This window comes from Bos taurus, chromosome 6 (assembly GCF_002263795.3).
Source record: "Bos taurus isolate L1 Dominette 01449 registration number 42190680 breed Hereford chromosome 6, ARS-UCD2.0, whole genome shotgun sequence".
Taxonomy (NCBI): domain Eukaryota; kingdom Metazoa; phylum Chordata; class Mammalia; order Artiodactyla; family Bovidae; genus Bos; species Bos taurus.
The window spans coordinates 98,385,148-98,402,009 of record NC_037333.1 but is presented as its reverse complement, the minus strand read 5'-3'; positions in this window follow the sequence as shown (position 1 = coordinate 98,402,009).

Below are 16,862 nucleotides of genomic sequence, written 5' to 3'. Positions count from 1 at the left end.
TCATCTACGAGAGAGAGACAGTGCACTAAGTTGTGTCCGACTCTTGTGACCCCATGGACTGTAGCCCACCAGGCTCCTCTGTCCATGGGATTCTCCAGTCAAGAATACTGGAGCAGGTTGCCATTTCCTTCTCCAGGGGATCTTCCCGAGCCAGGGATTGAACCCTGGTCTCCAGCATTGCAAGAAGATTCTTTACCAACTGGGGTTGGGGAGGGGGGGACCAGTATAAGAACAAGAAAGCAAATAGAACAAGGTGGACAAAGAGTGGAATGATTAAGATTAATGGGGGCTCTAACTGGATCCATTTTGCCATGACTCTCTGGCCCTCGCAGGCTCTCAACAATCACATGAGATTTTAGGAATGCACCACACAGAACTGATTAGTGAAAGGATATACCACATAGAACTGATTTGTTAAATATCACCCCGCCCTTACCCTCTGCCTCCAACATACTCCCTAGAGTACTACAGGCAGGGAAGACCTAAACTATTAGGAGGAATCCCTAACACTTTTCCAGAGTAGAATTCAGCTAGTCCAAAAAGGGTCTTTCTTTTAAGGGTTTTGGGAAACTAGACACTGCAATTTTTTTATTATTGGCAATGTGTGTTTGGAGCAAATTCAGCTCCAGGAGCTGCACGGTTGAATGCAGGAGGGGTTCCACCAATTGCTCCAATTCCTTCCATTGTAGCAGCTTGGCCAAAGCGTTCAGTTGTTGGTGGAGTCAATCCCAAGGTTCCATCTGGCATCATAGTGGCTGGTCCTGGAGGAGCTGGGGTACCAGCTGGCACAGGAGCAGGGGGCATGGCACCTCTGTTGTTTATGCCCATAGCACTTCCTCCCATAGTCATCTGACCCATCCGTATCTCTTGCTCTCTCACATCAGGGAAGGTTCCCCTGAATCCTTCCTGCTGCCGTTGCATCATTTCTTCTTGTTGCTGCCACATCTCTTCCTCACGGCGCCTGCGCTCCTCCTCCTGCCTGAGCTCCAGCTGCTTTCGTTTTTGCACTTCTTGATTGTGCAGCCCTTCCATCCTCCGAAGTTCTTCTTGACACCTCATCAAATCCTGCCTCATTAGCATGACCTGGTGCTCATGGCGAGCAGCCTGCATCTCCATCTCCAGCCTATGAGGTAGAATATAGATGGTGCTGGTGATGGTTTAGTCGCTAAGTCATGTCTAACTCTTGTGACCCCGTGGACTGTAACCTGCCAGGCTCCTCTGTCCATGGGATTCTCCAGGCAAGAATATTGGAGTGGGTTGCCATTTCCTTCTCCAAAGGATCTTCCTGACCCAGGAATCGAACCTATGGCTCTTGCATTGCTGGCGAATTCTTTACCACTGAGCCACTAGAGAGGCCCATTCAAATACTGGTCCTCCCAAAACCTTACCCCAGACTTGGTCAGGGACTGGGCTCATGAAGCCTGATTCCTGCCTCATGCAGGGTCAGTCCTCTCCACAAGGCTCCCCAGCACTTTAAACAGATCTATTTCTGTCAACACCACTGAACACCAGCCACCAACACAGCTGATGCTGACATTGCTTTCCCAGTCCACAAATTTTGCCACCAACTGTTAAATGTTGTTTTCTTGTATTCAGTTCAGTTCAGTTCAGTTCAGTCGCTCAGTCGTGTCCAACTCTTTGCAACCCCATGAATCGCAGCACGCCAGGCCTCCCTGTCCATCACCAACTCCAGGATTTCACCCAAACTCATGTGCATCGAGTCGGTGATGCCATCCAGCCATCTCATCCTCTGTTGTCCCTTTCTCCTCCTGCCCCAAATCCCTCCCAGCATCAGTCTTTTCCAATGGTCAACTCGTCACATAAGGTGGCCAAAGTATTGGAGTTTCAGCCTCAGCATCAGTCCTTCCAATGAACACCCAGGACTGGTCTCCTTTAGGATGGACTGGTTGGATCTCCTTGCAGTCCAAGGGACTCTCAAGAGTCTTCTCTAACACATAGTTCAAAACCATCAATTCTTCGGTGCTCAGCTTTCTTCATAATCCAACTCTCATATCCATACATGACCACTGGAAAAACCATAGCCTTGACTAGACGGACCTTTGTTGGCAAAGTAATATCTCTGCTTTTTAATATGCTATCTCGGTTGGTCATATTCACCTTCTAAGCAGAGAATAACCTCATTCAGCCCAGTCTGTAACTGTAATTTTTTTTTAACTGGAATATAATTGCATTACAATGTTGTGTTAGTTTCTGCTGTATAACAATGTGAATCAGCTACATGTATGCATATATCCCTCCATCCTTAGCCTCCTTCTCACCCCACCATCCCATCCTTCTAGTTCATCACAGAGCACCGAGCTGAGCTCCCTCTGTTATACAGCAGCTCCCTACTTGTTGTTCAGTCACTAAGCCATGTCTGACTCTTTGAGATCCCATGGACTGCAGCACACCAGGCTTCCCTGCCCTTCACTGTCTTGGATTTTGCTCAAACTCCCATCCAGTGAGTCAGTGATGCTTCCCACTAGCTATCTGTTTTATACATGGTACTGTGTATATGTCAATGTAGCTGTAATTTTTTAAAGACTGAATTCCTAGTTTCCTTTAAAACCAAAAAAAAAGAAAAGTCTTAGCAGCAGAATCCAACCATGTGAAGGTGAATTCAGCAAATTTACTATCTGGACTGGGTACAGTTTCCGGTTGCCCAGTAAGGAGGATAGGCTATAAATTTGCTTTGCTGCCCAAGGCAGGTACTTCAAAGTGTCTCTCTTCTCCTTGAACACAAACCTGGCCTTCATTGTACCTGCTTCTGGCTCTCATCCCTGCCAGAACACTTGAGAAGGATTACTCCTCGACCCCAGGATGACTTTCCCTGGCTCAGAAAGTCAATGGAACTGCTGTAGGGAGAGGAGAGTGGGTTTGTGTGGGCAAGGCCGCTCCCACTGTCCATCACATGTATTGCTGCATGCGCTAAGTCTCTTCAGTCCTGTCTGACTCTTCACTACCCTGTGGACTGTAGCCCACCAGGCTCCACTGTCCATGGGATTTCCCAGGTAAGAACAGTGGAATCAGTTACCACACCCTCCTCCAGGGGATCTTCCCAAACCAGAGATCGAACCCTGGTCCCTTATGTCTCCCGCACTGGCAGGCAGGTTCTTTACCACTAGCACCACCTGGGAAGCCTTGCATGTACTTCACTGACAGCTATCCATCAGGTCTCCCTTCTACTTTCCATCCTGGTTCTTAGCCGAGGAGAGCAGTCCTCCCTTGGAGGACAGAATAAATTATATCCCAGAGGAGTCCCAGGAAGAAACGTACTGGTTCTGATGAAATCTTGGATCAGCTGGTTTGTCACACAGATCAAACTTCAATCCTAAGAAATTTATCAAATGGATACTTTATGCTTTCAATCTGAGTCTCAGCTAGAAAACAGTTCTCAGAATTAGAGTACATATCAATTAAAAGTTCAGGAAGAAGGAAGATGGTATAAAATGATAAGAGAAAGAAGTACCAAATGTTATTATTTAATCATGGCAAGTGAATGAGATGACTTTGTTGTTCAGTTGCTCAGTTGTGTCCAACTCTTTGCAACCCCATGGACTGCAGCAAGCTTGGCTTTCCTGTCCTTCACTATCTTCTGGAGTTTGCTCAAGCTCATGTCCATTCAGTCAGTGATGCCATTCAACCATCTCGTCCTCTGTCATCCCCTTCTCCTCCTGCCTTCAGTCTTTCCCAGCATCAGGGTCTTTTCCAATGAGTCAGCTCTTTGTATCACGTGGCCAAAGTATTGGAGCTTCAGTTTCATCATCAGTCCTTCCAATGAATATTCAGGACTGATTTCCTTTAGGATTGACTGGTTTGATCTCCTTGCAGTCCAAGGGACTCTCAAGAGTCTTCTCCAGCACCACAGTTTAATGACATCAATGAGATGGCTGCCCTACTATTAGAAACGAAAGTGTTCATAGCTACTATTTGTTTAGAATTATGTAGAGGAACTGAACTAAATTTCTTACATTATCTTATTTAATCCTAATGACTAACTATCATGAAGGAATATGTCCCTGTTCACAAACAAGAAGATGGAGGTTTGCAGGGATTAAGTCAATTGCCCCAGGTTACACAGCTAGAAAGCCCTGGGAAAGGGATTCCAATAAAGGACTGTCTGACTGCACCCTTAGCCTCTCCTCATTGGCCATCCACCACTTTTCACACCTTCAAAAATCAGGACAGACATCCCACACTCAGCCTGCTTTCTCCTCGCTTTGGTGGCAACTGTAACTATGCCATGAAATTAAAAGAAGCTTATTCCTTGGAAAGAAAGCTGTGACAAATCTAAATGGTATATTAAAAAGCAGAGACATCACTTTGCTGACAAAGGTCCATAGCTTCACTATCTACTATAAAAAAGCTGTGGTTTTTTTCAGTAGTCATGTACAGATGTGAGAGCTGGACCGTAAAGAAGGCTGAGCACCAAAAAATGGATGCTTTCAAACTACGGTGCTGGAGAAGACTCTCGAGAGTCCTTTGGACACTAAGGATTTCAAACCAGTGAATCCTAAAGGCAATCAGCCCTGAATATTCATTGGAAGAACTGATGCTGAAGTTCCAATAGTTTGGCCACCTGATGCGAAGAGTCAAGTCATTGGAAAAGATCATGATGCTGGGAAAGATTGGAGGCAAAGAAGAAGGGGGTGGCAGAGGTTGGACAGCATCACTGCCTCAATGGACATGAGTTTCAGCAAATTCCAGGAGATAATGAAGAACAGGGAAGCCTAGCCGCTGCAGTCCTTGGGGTTGCAAAGAGTCAGACACGACTTAGGAACTGAACAGGAACCTCATAACTGCACCAGGGCCTGCCCATCCTCAGCTTCCACCCACAGTCTACTCCGCTGAATTTCTGAGGCCTCCTTTCTAAAGACCCTCACCCCACCAGCCTGGCTTCTCTGCAGGTAGGAGGCCTGTCTGGCCAAGCTCACAGTTCCCTTCCCTCAAATTCAAGTCTATTTCAACCTGGACACACTTCTCAAGGTCACAGGAGTGTTTCCTCAGGCTGCTACTCACCCGATATTAGAGACGAAGACATAAAAGCTTCCAATTTATTTCCATCTTTGAAGTTCTCAATAAAGCTGAATAAAGCTTTTAATAATGACAAAGCCTCATCTTGAATTGAGGACAAATTCTTTCTGACTCAAGGACTTTACTCGTTTTTTTACCTTCTCAGATGCTCAGTAAATAGTTATTTACATGGCATTCTGAGCTATAGGTGTTTTATTTCGTTTTTAATTTTTTTAAACATACTCCTTTTTTTTAAAATTGGGATGTAGGTGCTTTACAATGTTGTACAACAAAGTAAGTCAGCTATATGCATACATATATAACTTCCCTCTTGGCTTTCCCCTCACCCCCAAGAGAAAAACAAATACATCCTATATTAATGCATATATGTGACGTCTAGACAAATGGTACAGGGGAAGCTATTTGCAGGGAAGAAATAGAGACACAGGCATAGAGAATGGACATGTGGGCAAGAGTTCAGGGAAGGGGTGGGGTGAACTGGGAGATTGGGACTGACATGTGTGCACTCCCAAGTATCAAACAGCTAGCTGGTGTGAACCCGCTGTAGAGCATGGCAAGTTCGGCTTGGCCTTCCGTGGTGTGTGCTTGTGCTTAGTCATATCCAACTCTTTGTGACCCATTGGACTATAGCCCACCAGGCTCCTCTGTCCATGAGATTTTTCAAGTAAGAATACTGGAGTAGGGTGCCATTTCCTTCCTCCAGGGGATCTTCCTGACCCAGGGATTGAACCCACGTCTCCTGTGTCTCCTGAATTGCAGGTGGATTCTTTACCTGCTGAGCCATCCAGGAAGCCCATTCTGTGGTGACCTGGGGGTTTTATTTCTGATTAGAAGAGGACTATCTGAGCACAGACCACTCAGAGGGGCCATTCCCTCTTTGTATGCCCATGGCCTGCATACCTGCTCCTCTGGCACTTGGCTTGTACAGGCATGACCTCTGCTTTCTGGACATGTGACTCCCCAGCTCCTCCAGGTAGAGAGTTCATTGAGAGCCCATTTTTTTCGCTAAACTTCCGCCTTCAGAAGCCCTTTACATAGAAATTGCTCAGAAAAACTGTTGTTGGGTTGAATTTGACCTTTCTCTCACCCAGAAGCAAATCCAGAATAAACCCATTCTCCAGAGTGGCCAGCTCACCTGGGTTGGCCAGACTTTCCCAAGTTTGGCCTTGAAAGGCTCATGTCCTGGGAACTCCCTCCATTTTAAGCAAACCAAGATAGCTGGTCACTCAGTCATCCTCTCTGACACATAAACATCTATTTAAATGTAGTTCTTCCCACCAGTCTGAGAGAATAGTGAAGAATGAACAAAATTGTCACACACACACATTTGGACTTTTTCAAAAAACATAAGATGGAATCTGAAATAGGTTTCAACACATAATTAGCTACAAGATAAAAAGAAAACAAAACTGTAATGTCCAACTCTTTGCAACTCCATGAACTATAGCCTGGCAGGCTCCTCTGCCATGGAATTCTCCAGGCAAGAATACTGGAGTGGATTGCCATTCCCTTCTCCAGGGGATCTTCCCCACCTAGGGATTAAACCTGTGTCTCCAGCATTGCAGGCAGATTCCTTACCTTCTGAGCCACCAAGGAAGTCCAGAACAAACTGTAAAAGAAAACAAAATTTGAGTCCTAGAGGTATTTCTTTTAAAAAAATAGTTAGAATTAGTTATTCATATCATATATGAATATCTGCATGTCATAACTATTGAAGAGGCAATATTCGGGTGTTGTAGTTGAGGGGGAAATGATGGCAGAAAGAAGACCTTCGGCATGTACTGTCATCTCTTCCAACACCAAAGTGATGTGAACCAAATGGCACCTATGTAATTTTAGCAGCATTCAGTGCACATGGTTAAAAAAAATCAATTTTTCTTAAGAGCCAAAGGGTTAAGAAGAGGTCGCAGGCACAATTGGAGAGCCTAAAAGCCAGATATTATTTTTGAGAGACTATAATAGCCTGGTGATCAGTTCAAGAAAATCACAGTCATTCAAGATGATGTCTTACATGTACTGGCTTCTCTGTAAAATGAATTTACCTTTTCATTATTATTTACTGAGTGAGCCAGTATTTCATTTGTATGGATTTTATCCAGCAACTAGGGGGGAGAAAACACAGAAAATCTAATAAAAAGATGAAGCTGCTGTACAATATTTTGAGTCTGTATCCTGCCTTTTGAGGTCATGCTTCTGTCTTTTTTATGATGTTCGTTTTAGAAAATGAAAAAAATGAAAACATATAGAGGTATGCGTTTTATGTCTTACAACTGGCGACAAATTTAACCTGGCAAGTATAGAGACATGCTTATCAGGAGTGACAGCAACAAAATAGTGCAAAAATAAAATCACAACGTCACAAGGGTTCACCATTTGAGTATTAATGGAGAATCCTGTCTGCCTGGTATAAGCATTACCATTTCAAGATGGGTGACAGGAACACACTACAGTTAGATATGGCTCACGGTGCCATTCTCCATATAAAGTGGAACTCCTAGAAAGCATGTTCATTAACAAGTCCTGTCCTCTTGAAAGGGACCTTCACTAACCCCCAAACTTTCCATTTCTTACCATCTACTGCTAATATCTGGGTGACAGGGAGTTTCACAGTTAAACATCTTGTTTATAAGAGCATTGCATCATGCTGCCATTCAGGTCAGAGTTTACCAAAAGGTTTTTAAAAATGAAAACCTCTTATGCAGTGATTTTCCATCCTAGGCATCCCCAAGGAGCTACAGTGTCACTGCAAATGGTCTATGACTCTATTCTGGATTTTCCCAACTAATAAATACTAAAAATATAGCTACAGAAATAATCCAAGTGTCCATCATGGATGAAAGGATAAGCCAAATGTGGTATATGCATCACATCAGATCAGATCAGTCGCTCAGTCGTGTCTGACTCTTTGCGACCCCATGAATCGCAGCACACAAGGCCTCCCTGTCCAACACCAACTCCTGGAGTTCACTCAGACTCACGTCCATCGAGTCAGTGACGCCATCCAGCCATCTCATCCTCTGTTGTCCCCTTCTCTTCCTGCCCCCAATCCCTCCCAGCATCAGAGTCTTTTCCAATGAGTCAACTCTTCACATGAGGTGGCCAAAGTACTGGAGTTTCAGCTTCAGCATCATTCCTTCCAAAGAAATCCCAGGGCTGATCTCCTTCAGAATGGACTGGTTGGATCTCCCTGCAGTCCAAGGGACTCTCAAGAGTCTTCTCCAACACCACAGTTCAAAAACGTCAATTCTTTGGCACTCAGCCTTCTTCACAGTCCAACTCTCACATCCATACATGACCACTGGAAAAACCACAGCCTTGACTAGACGGACCTTTTTTGGCGAAGTAATGTCTCTGCTTTTGAATATGCTATCTAGGTTGGTCATAAATTTCCTTCCAAGGAGTAAGCGTCTTTTAATTTCATGACTGCAGTCACCATCTGCAGTGATTTTTGAGCCCCAAAAAATAAAGTCTGACACTGTTTCCACTGTTTCCCCATCTATTTCCCATGAAGTGATGGGATCAGATGCCATGATCTTCGTTTTCTGAATGTTGAGCTTTAAGCCAACTTTTTCACTCTCCTCTTTCACTTTCATCAAGAGGCTTTTGAGTTCCTCTTCACTTTCTGCCATAAGGGTGGTGTCATCTGCATATCTGAGGTTATTGATATTTCTCCCAGCAATCTTGATTCCAGCTTGTGTTTCTTCCAGTCCAGCGTTTCTCATGATGTACTCTGCATATAAGTTAAATAAACAGGGTGACAATATACAGCCTTGATGTACTCCTTTTCCTATTTGGAACCAGTCTGTTGTTCCGTGTCCAGTTCTAACTGTTGCTTCCTGACCTACATACAGGTTTCCCAAGAGGCAGGTCAGGTGGTCTGGTATTCCCATCTCTTTCAGAATTTTCCACAGTTTATTGTGATCCACACAGTCAAAGGCTTTGGCATAGTCAATAAAGCAAAAATAGATGTTTTTCTGGAACTCTCTTGCTTTTTCCATGATCCAGCGGATGTTGGCAATTTGATCTCTGGTTCCTCTGCCTTTTCTAAAACCAGCTTGAACATCAGGAAGTTCACGGTTCACATATTGCTGAAGCCTGGCTTGGAGAATTTTGAGCATTACTTTACTAGCGTGTGAGATGAGTACAATTGTGCGGTAGTTTGAGCATTCTTTGGCATTGCCTTTCTTTGAGATTGGAATGAAAACTGACCTTTTCCAGTCCTGTGGCCACTGCTGAGTTTTCCAAATTTGTCGCCATATTGAGTGCAGCACTTTCACAGCATCAATAGCTCAACTGGAATTCCATCACCTCTGGAATATTATTCAGCCCTAAAAAGGAAGAAAATTATGACATACCTTGAAGACATTAGGCCAAGGTGAAATAAACCAGTCTCAAAAAGACAAATATCATAAGATTCCACTTATGTGAGGTAGAGTAGTAAAATTCATAGAGACAAAATGTTGAATGGTGATTACCAGGGGCTTAGGGGATGGGCAAATGAAAAATACTATTTAATGAGTATAGAATTTCAGTTTTACAAGATGAAAAAAGCTCTGGAAATTGATGGTGGTGATGACTGTACAACATTATGGATGTATTTAGTACCATGGAATTGTACACTTAAGAATGGTTAAAATGGCAAATTGTGTGTGTGTGAATACACTCAATTGTACAGTCATGTCCAACTCTTTTCAGCCTCATAGACTGTAGCCCACCAGGCTCCTCTGTCCATGGGATTTCCCAAGCAAGAATACTGAAGTGGGTTGCCATTTCCTTCTCCAGGGGATCTTCCTGACCCAGGGATTGAACCCAGGTCTACCTTATTGCAGGCATTCTTTACTGACAGAGCCACCAGGGAAGCTAAATCCTAAATATAGCTCAAGCTGAAAATCAAAATTCAAGTTAAAAGTCAGGCAATAAAATCTGCAGTAATTGTGAACAATAGTGGTCTTTGAAGCACACAGCAGTTGTCCACTTTAAGAGATAAGTTCCAGAAATTCAATACTAAAAAGCTATTTGAAACCACAGCTTTGTGGCCCATCTAGATGGATATAAAATAACATTATTGCTTGTATGAAATAACATTAATGAGAAAAAATGGAATATAAAATGGTATTTTTAAGACAAAGCAATCGATGGATTGATTACTACTAGGCAGAATGCTCATATGTACATCAATAAAGAGAGATTATCTTGAACAATAAAAATTCTTTAATATGTATTATTTTGGTAAATTTAAGGAAAGAAATTAGAATGAAAGAAAAAGATGTGCAGAAAGATTCAATACAACTTAAGTGAAAGCAGTTTTAAACAAGTGACCTGTGATATTAGCCCATAAAAATCTCCCTTAGAGAACTCTGACATCTTTGGGGTCAAATGTCCATAATTCAGTGACCATTTCATTATCTAAATCCAGTGGGTACCATGCTTGTCACACACTCCAACGTTGCCTTATTTTGTTATTTGCTCTGCCCAGATCAGAAGCTGCAAGTGGTTAGGGAACCAAAAATGCAGGCCCACTGGAAGTGGAAACCCCCCTGCAAATATTCGGTCGGATGGTATTAACTGTCAGAAGTGGGGGGACACGAAGCTGATCACGAGAGAAGGATCTCTGCTGTATGTTAATGCTGACCTTCTCCGGAGCAACGTGCTCTCTTTAGCTTCTACACATGTCTAATCACTGGGGATTTGTCTAGCTACACGAATTTTTCACATTTGTCAGCTAAATCAGCGCTCCAAATGCACAATGCAGCACTTAGAAACATTATGTGAATTTATTAAATTCTCTGGAGGACTTTAGGTCCATAAAGTAGTAAATTGATTACAGGGAACTGAGGCCATAATATTTTCATCAGCAACAAAAGCAGTCGGGCTCCCATATTGTCCATGGCAGTTGAAGAGAAACTGTTCCTCACTTCATTTAAGCCAGCAGGCTGAGGATCACACAGCAAATGAGAAGGCTCTGGGATGCCCCAACCTCACCTGTCATTTCATCAGTGTCTTTGAGAATACCAGCTTTCCAGCTTACCATGTACAAGAACATGTGTGAAAAATATAAATGGTCTCTTTCCACTCTGGATTTGCCTATGGATGCTTTCAGACTTGGGGCTTCCCAGGTGGCTCAGGGGTAAAGAATCCACCTGTCCATGCAGGAGACAAGGGTCCAATCCCTGGGTTGGCAAGATCCCCTAGAGAAGGGAATGGCAATGTAATCCAGTATTCTTGCCTGGAAATCCCATGGACAGAGGAGCCTGGCAGACTACAGTCCATAGGGTTGCAAAGTGTCAGACACGACTGAGCAGCTGAGCATCCACACACGCACACTTTCAGAATCAGCCCTTGAAATCCTTTGCCCATTGACTTTACAATAGACAAAGAAATTGTCCATTGGCATTGCCACCAAAATGAGGAGCATTGCTAGCAAACCAAGAGATGATGGGTCAATGGTGATGACATCATTTTGATACCAAACATCCTTACACATTGTCTGATGACTGTGTGACTGACCACCCACACATGCGTGTATGCTCAGTCGCTTCAGTCATGGCCAACTCTTTGCAACCCACTGGACCATAGCCTGCCAGGCTCCTCTGTTCATGAGCTCTCCAGGCAAGAATACTGGAGTGGATTACCATGCCCTCCTCCAGGGGATCTGCACAACCCAGGGATCGAACCCATGTCTCCTGCATGTCCTACATTGCAGGCGGATTCTTTACCACTGAGCCACCAGGGAAGCCCAACTGACCACACATACCCCCTCTCAAAGAGGGGAAAAGTAATCCTAAAATTTTCTTGACTGCCTCATATGCCAGGAATGATAGTTGCTTTCCCATGTGTTATCCTATTTCAAGCATTCCAACAACCTTATGAGCTGGGAATTATAATTCCTATTTTTTTAAGTGAGACAACCAAGGCTCACAGCAGTTAAATAAATTATCCCAAATCACAGAGCTGACATGTGGTTAAGTTGGGATCTGAACCAGGACTGTGTGTTTTCAAAGATGTCTTTGTTCTATGACCCATTTCAAAATGGTTGCTGCTCACTTCTTCTAAAAGCTCTGATTCATAAAAAGTAACTGGGCATCTTTCTGCTACTGCCTAGCACAACTTTTACCTTTCTCAATTTTTCTGGATGATGAGGAGCGGATAAACCTGGGAACAATCTTATTAGAGCCTTGGCACAAGAGGTGTCATTTTCAAGCCTTCTCCTAGAATATAACTTTGACCATTTTGCCATGTCTTTGAACCTTCTACAAGCATCCTGGAAAAGGATATAATTATAAAATTCAGGTGTGATGCATGAGCATTTTTAACCTATCACTGGATTTTAATATACATCCAAAATGACCGTATTTCTTCCCTGTTTGAAGGGTGAGAGGGAATTCCCTGGTGGTCCAGTTAAGACTCTGCTGTCGCAATGTAGGTGTTGCAGATTTCATCCTTAGTCAGGGAAGTAAGATCCCACATGCCACATGCCACAGCCAAAACAGATAAAATAAAAAATAAAACCACTTTCAAACCCATTTTTAAAATGGTAAAAACATTTTAAAAAAAAATGAACACAAAAAGTGTGGTAGTACAAGAGGCATGTTGTTGTTCAGTCACTCAGTCGTGTCCGACTCTTTGCGACCCCATGGACTGCAGCATGCCAAGTTTCCTGGACCTTCACCACCTCCAGGAGCTTGCTCAAACTCATGTTCATTGAGTCAGTAATGCCATCTAACCATCTCATCCTCCCCTTCTTCTCCTGCCTTCAATCTTTCCCAGCAATAGGGTCTTTTCTAATGAGTTGGCTCTTTGCATCAGGTAGCCAAAGTATTGGAGCTTCAGCATCAGTCCTTCCAATGAATATTCAAAGTTGATTTCCTTTAAGATTGACTGGTTTGATCTCCTTGCTGTCCAAGGAACTCTCAAGAGTCCTTTCCAACACCACAGTTCAAAAGCATCAATTCTTTCGCTCTCAGCCTTCTTTGTGGTCCAGCTCTCATATCCATACATGACTACTGGAGCATAATCAGAGGGTGAACAATTCTAACTCCTCTGCAGCCCCTGACTAGGCAAGGTTTCTGTGTGAGAGAAGCAGGGACTTTGCTACAGAAGGGAGCAGGGATTTAGGGAGCATTGAGTCCTCTCCTTGCACCACAGCCCTTGGACTGAGACCTTTAGCTGTGATGGAGGAGAAGCAGGGTCTCCACAGGTTTGCAAACAGCTGGGCTGAAGGCTGACATGGAAGGAAGGCCTCCGTTTTACTAACTTGTGTATTTCCAGTGCTTGGCAGACTGCCTGTACATAGTAGACCCCCAATACATGTTTATTAAATTCATTTGAAATATTAAGATAGCTCAGCAGTTTGTCAAGTTATACATATCAGAGTATTAAAAATTACTGTATGACTCGTTTTTAAATGTAATAATTTGCAAGCATAAATGTGGTATTTATGTGGTAATTTATATGTATTTAGGCGGTAATGCACAAAGTCAAGTCCCTGGTGGCTCAGATGGTTAAGAATCTGCCTGCACTGCAGGAGACCTGGGTATTCCCAGGTTGGGAAGAGCCCCTGGGGAAGGAAATGGCAACCAACTCCAGTATTTTTATCTGGAGAATTCCATGGACAGAGGAGCCTGGCGAGCTACAGTCCATAGTGCCTCAAAGATTCAGACACAATAGAGTGACTAACACTTCCACTTCCGTGTGGTAATTCACAAAGCTAAGTCTAATACTTCCCAGTTCATCTTAAAACTGTACTTTTAAGCAACTCTTAACCCTATAGCAGAACTATCCATTAAATCTGAATTTTTCCTGGCATATGTGCCTGTCCAAAACAGTTTTCAAAATTGGAATTATTCAGGCCACACAAGCGGATATAACCAACTTACAATTACCATTATTTTTTTTTTTCATTTTGTACTGAGTATAGCCGATTAACAATGTTGTGATAGTTTCTGGTGAACAGAGAAGGGATTCTGCCATACATGTACATGTATCTATTCTCCCTTACATGCCTCTCTCATCCAGGCTGCCACATAGCACTGAGCAGAGTTCCCTGTGCTATACAAGGTCCTTACTGGTTACTCATTTTAAATAGAGCAGTGTGTACATGTCCAGGGGAAGGATATGGGGACAGAATAGTTAGGGAGTTTGGGATAGACTTGTACATACCATCATTTTCATGTATTTCTTCTTCCCCATACTACTGACTGCAGTTGTACGAACTGCAAAGATTGTATCTCCCTCTGAATTTTTTACTTGTGGAAGAGGGTGACTGATTTTTCTCCCGTTATTGCTTGCCTGATGCTAAAATCTTATCAATCCTTCAGAAACTAATCCAATTCATTTTGAGATTAATGTGAACTCAAACACAGTCCAAACGCAAAATAAAACCACCTCGATTGCTTCGTGAAACACGCCACCTACTGGCAGAATTGTCACATTTCGCCACTGTATTCTCAGTCTTGAAATTTGTCCAAAATTGCTGAACTCTCTCGCTTTGGGAATGAGATTCCCAGGTGACTCGGTGGTAAAGAATCCTCCTGCTGATGCCGGAGACGCTGGAGATTCGGGTTTAATCGATCCCCGGGAGGACGAAGCAGCAACCCACTCCAGTATTCCGGCTGGAAAAAGCCCATGGACAGAGGAGCCTGGCGGGCTATAGTCTGTGGGGTTGCGAAGAATCAGACATGACTGAGTAACTGAACCTGCATGCACACTCCCTTTGGGAAACTTTGACAAGTCACTTCACAAACAGAACCAATATACACTATAATAAAATAGACAGCTAGCGGGAAGCTGCTGTATAGCACGGACTCAGCTCAGTGCTGTGATGACCTAGATGTGTGAGATGCGGAGTGGGAGGGAGGCTCAAGGGGGAGGGGATATATGTATACATATAGCTGATTCACTTCATTGTACAGCAGAAACTAATTCAACATTGAAAAGCAATTATCCTCCAATTAAAAATAAATAAATTTTTTAAAAGACTTCAAACAATAACATTTTTATTCCATCTTACCTTCATGGAAGCTACTCCCTGCTTACCATATTTGTTTAAGAGAGAGAAATATCTGATCTCTACTTTTTCCATGGACCATAAAATTGTAAAAGACAAGTTTCCTTCAAGTCTGACCCCAGATCAGATGGATTCAAACCAAGCATTCATGTCTTTGTGTTGAAAGAGTTCAGCAGTACTATCCTATGTGTAGAAATACAAAGTACAAAAACTTGCTTTATTAATATTCATATAGTTTTTTTTGCCATGAACATTTATTTATTCCTGATCAGAACATGCAGTCAACAAATATTTACTAATCACCTAGGCTTGGAGACACCACAGTGAACAACGTGGATCTTGTCCCTGCCCACGTAGAAATGAGATAGCCCAGGAGAAAGAATAGACAATGTGTACAATGCGGTAGGTTTTATAAGGGAGGAAACAAGAATCTGTGGAGACTTCGAGAAGGAATCTACGGCCTCCAGGGGAGAAGAATGGGAGGAAGGGATAGTTAGGGAGTTTGGGATTGACTTGTACACACTGCTATGTTTAAGATGGATAACCAATAAGGACCTACTGTACGGCACGTGGAACTCTGCTCAGTGTGATGTGGCAGCCTGGATGGGAGTGGAGTTTGGGGGAGAATGGATACACGTGTATGGATGGCCGAGTCCCTTTGCTGTTCACCTGAAACTATCACATCTTCGTTAACTGGCTATACTCCAATATAAAATTAAAAGTTTAAAGAAAAAAAGAGTCCGTGGAACCACAGAATGAGGGCACCTAACATAGCTAAGAGGGATTCATGGGAAAGTTTCTAGCACACATTTCTGGTACCCCACTCATATCCCCCCACCCACACTCAGTCACTCATAGCCTCAACAGAGAGTTCTAGCCATACTGATGCTTTTCTATACCAAGGACTACACCTGCATCTCCCCAACTAAAGATTTCCACTGGGTACAAAATGGTCCCAGCTAAAGGTGTCAGGGAGTTAACACCCCCAAAGCAACCCTCAATCAGTAAAGAAGGTGTGTGCTGTGCTGTGCTGTGCTTAGCTGCTCAGTCATGTCCAACTCTTTGCGACCCCGTGGACTGTAGCCTGCCAGGCTCCTCTGTCCATGGGGATTCTCCAGGCAAGAATACTGGAGTGGGTTGCCATGCCCTTCTCCAGGGGATCTTCCCAACCCAGGGATCGAACCCAGGTCTCCTGCATTACAGGCAGATCCTTAACTTTCTGAGCCAGGGAAGCACTAGTTACTAATTCTGTTATACGTTTATCAAACCCTCACAATAATCTCATAAGGTAAGTACTGCTATTGCTCCCATCACTCAGATCAGAAAACGGAGACTTTGGTTAAAAAAGGTGCTGAAAGTCAGGCAATTAATAAGAGTGGAGCTAGGATTCAAATCTTAATCAATACAGTGCCAAAACCCATGCTCTTAAGCACTACTCTATCCTTCTTCTCTAATCATTAAGCTAACTGTAGGTCTTAAAATAAATCATTCAATTTGCTTTATATTAGAAACACCAACAAGATAATGAGCTCTGAAACTAATTAATGAATAATGTAAATTGATTCAACATTGTTTCATGATTAATCAGTCCTCAAGTGCACAAACTCTGTTTGGAACAAAAGACTAGAAAAATTCAAAAGAAGAAAATAGGCAAACCATTGCCAAGTCTCTTTCACTTGAAATTATTCCCAGTAATATGGCTAACTCTGTGAGGTTCTATTGATGTTTGTCCTTATTCTCTGTATCAATGAGATTCTCTTATTTCAGCGGTCTTAATTTTCCATAAAGACCACTTGTGAAATATACAGAATTCTGAAAAATG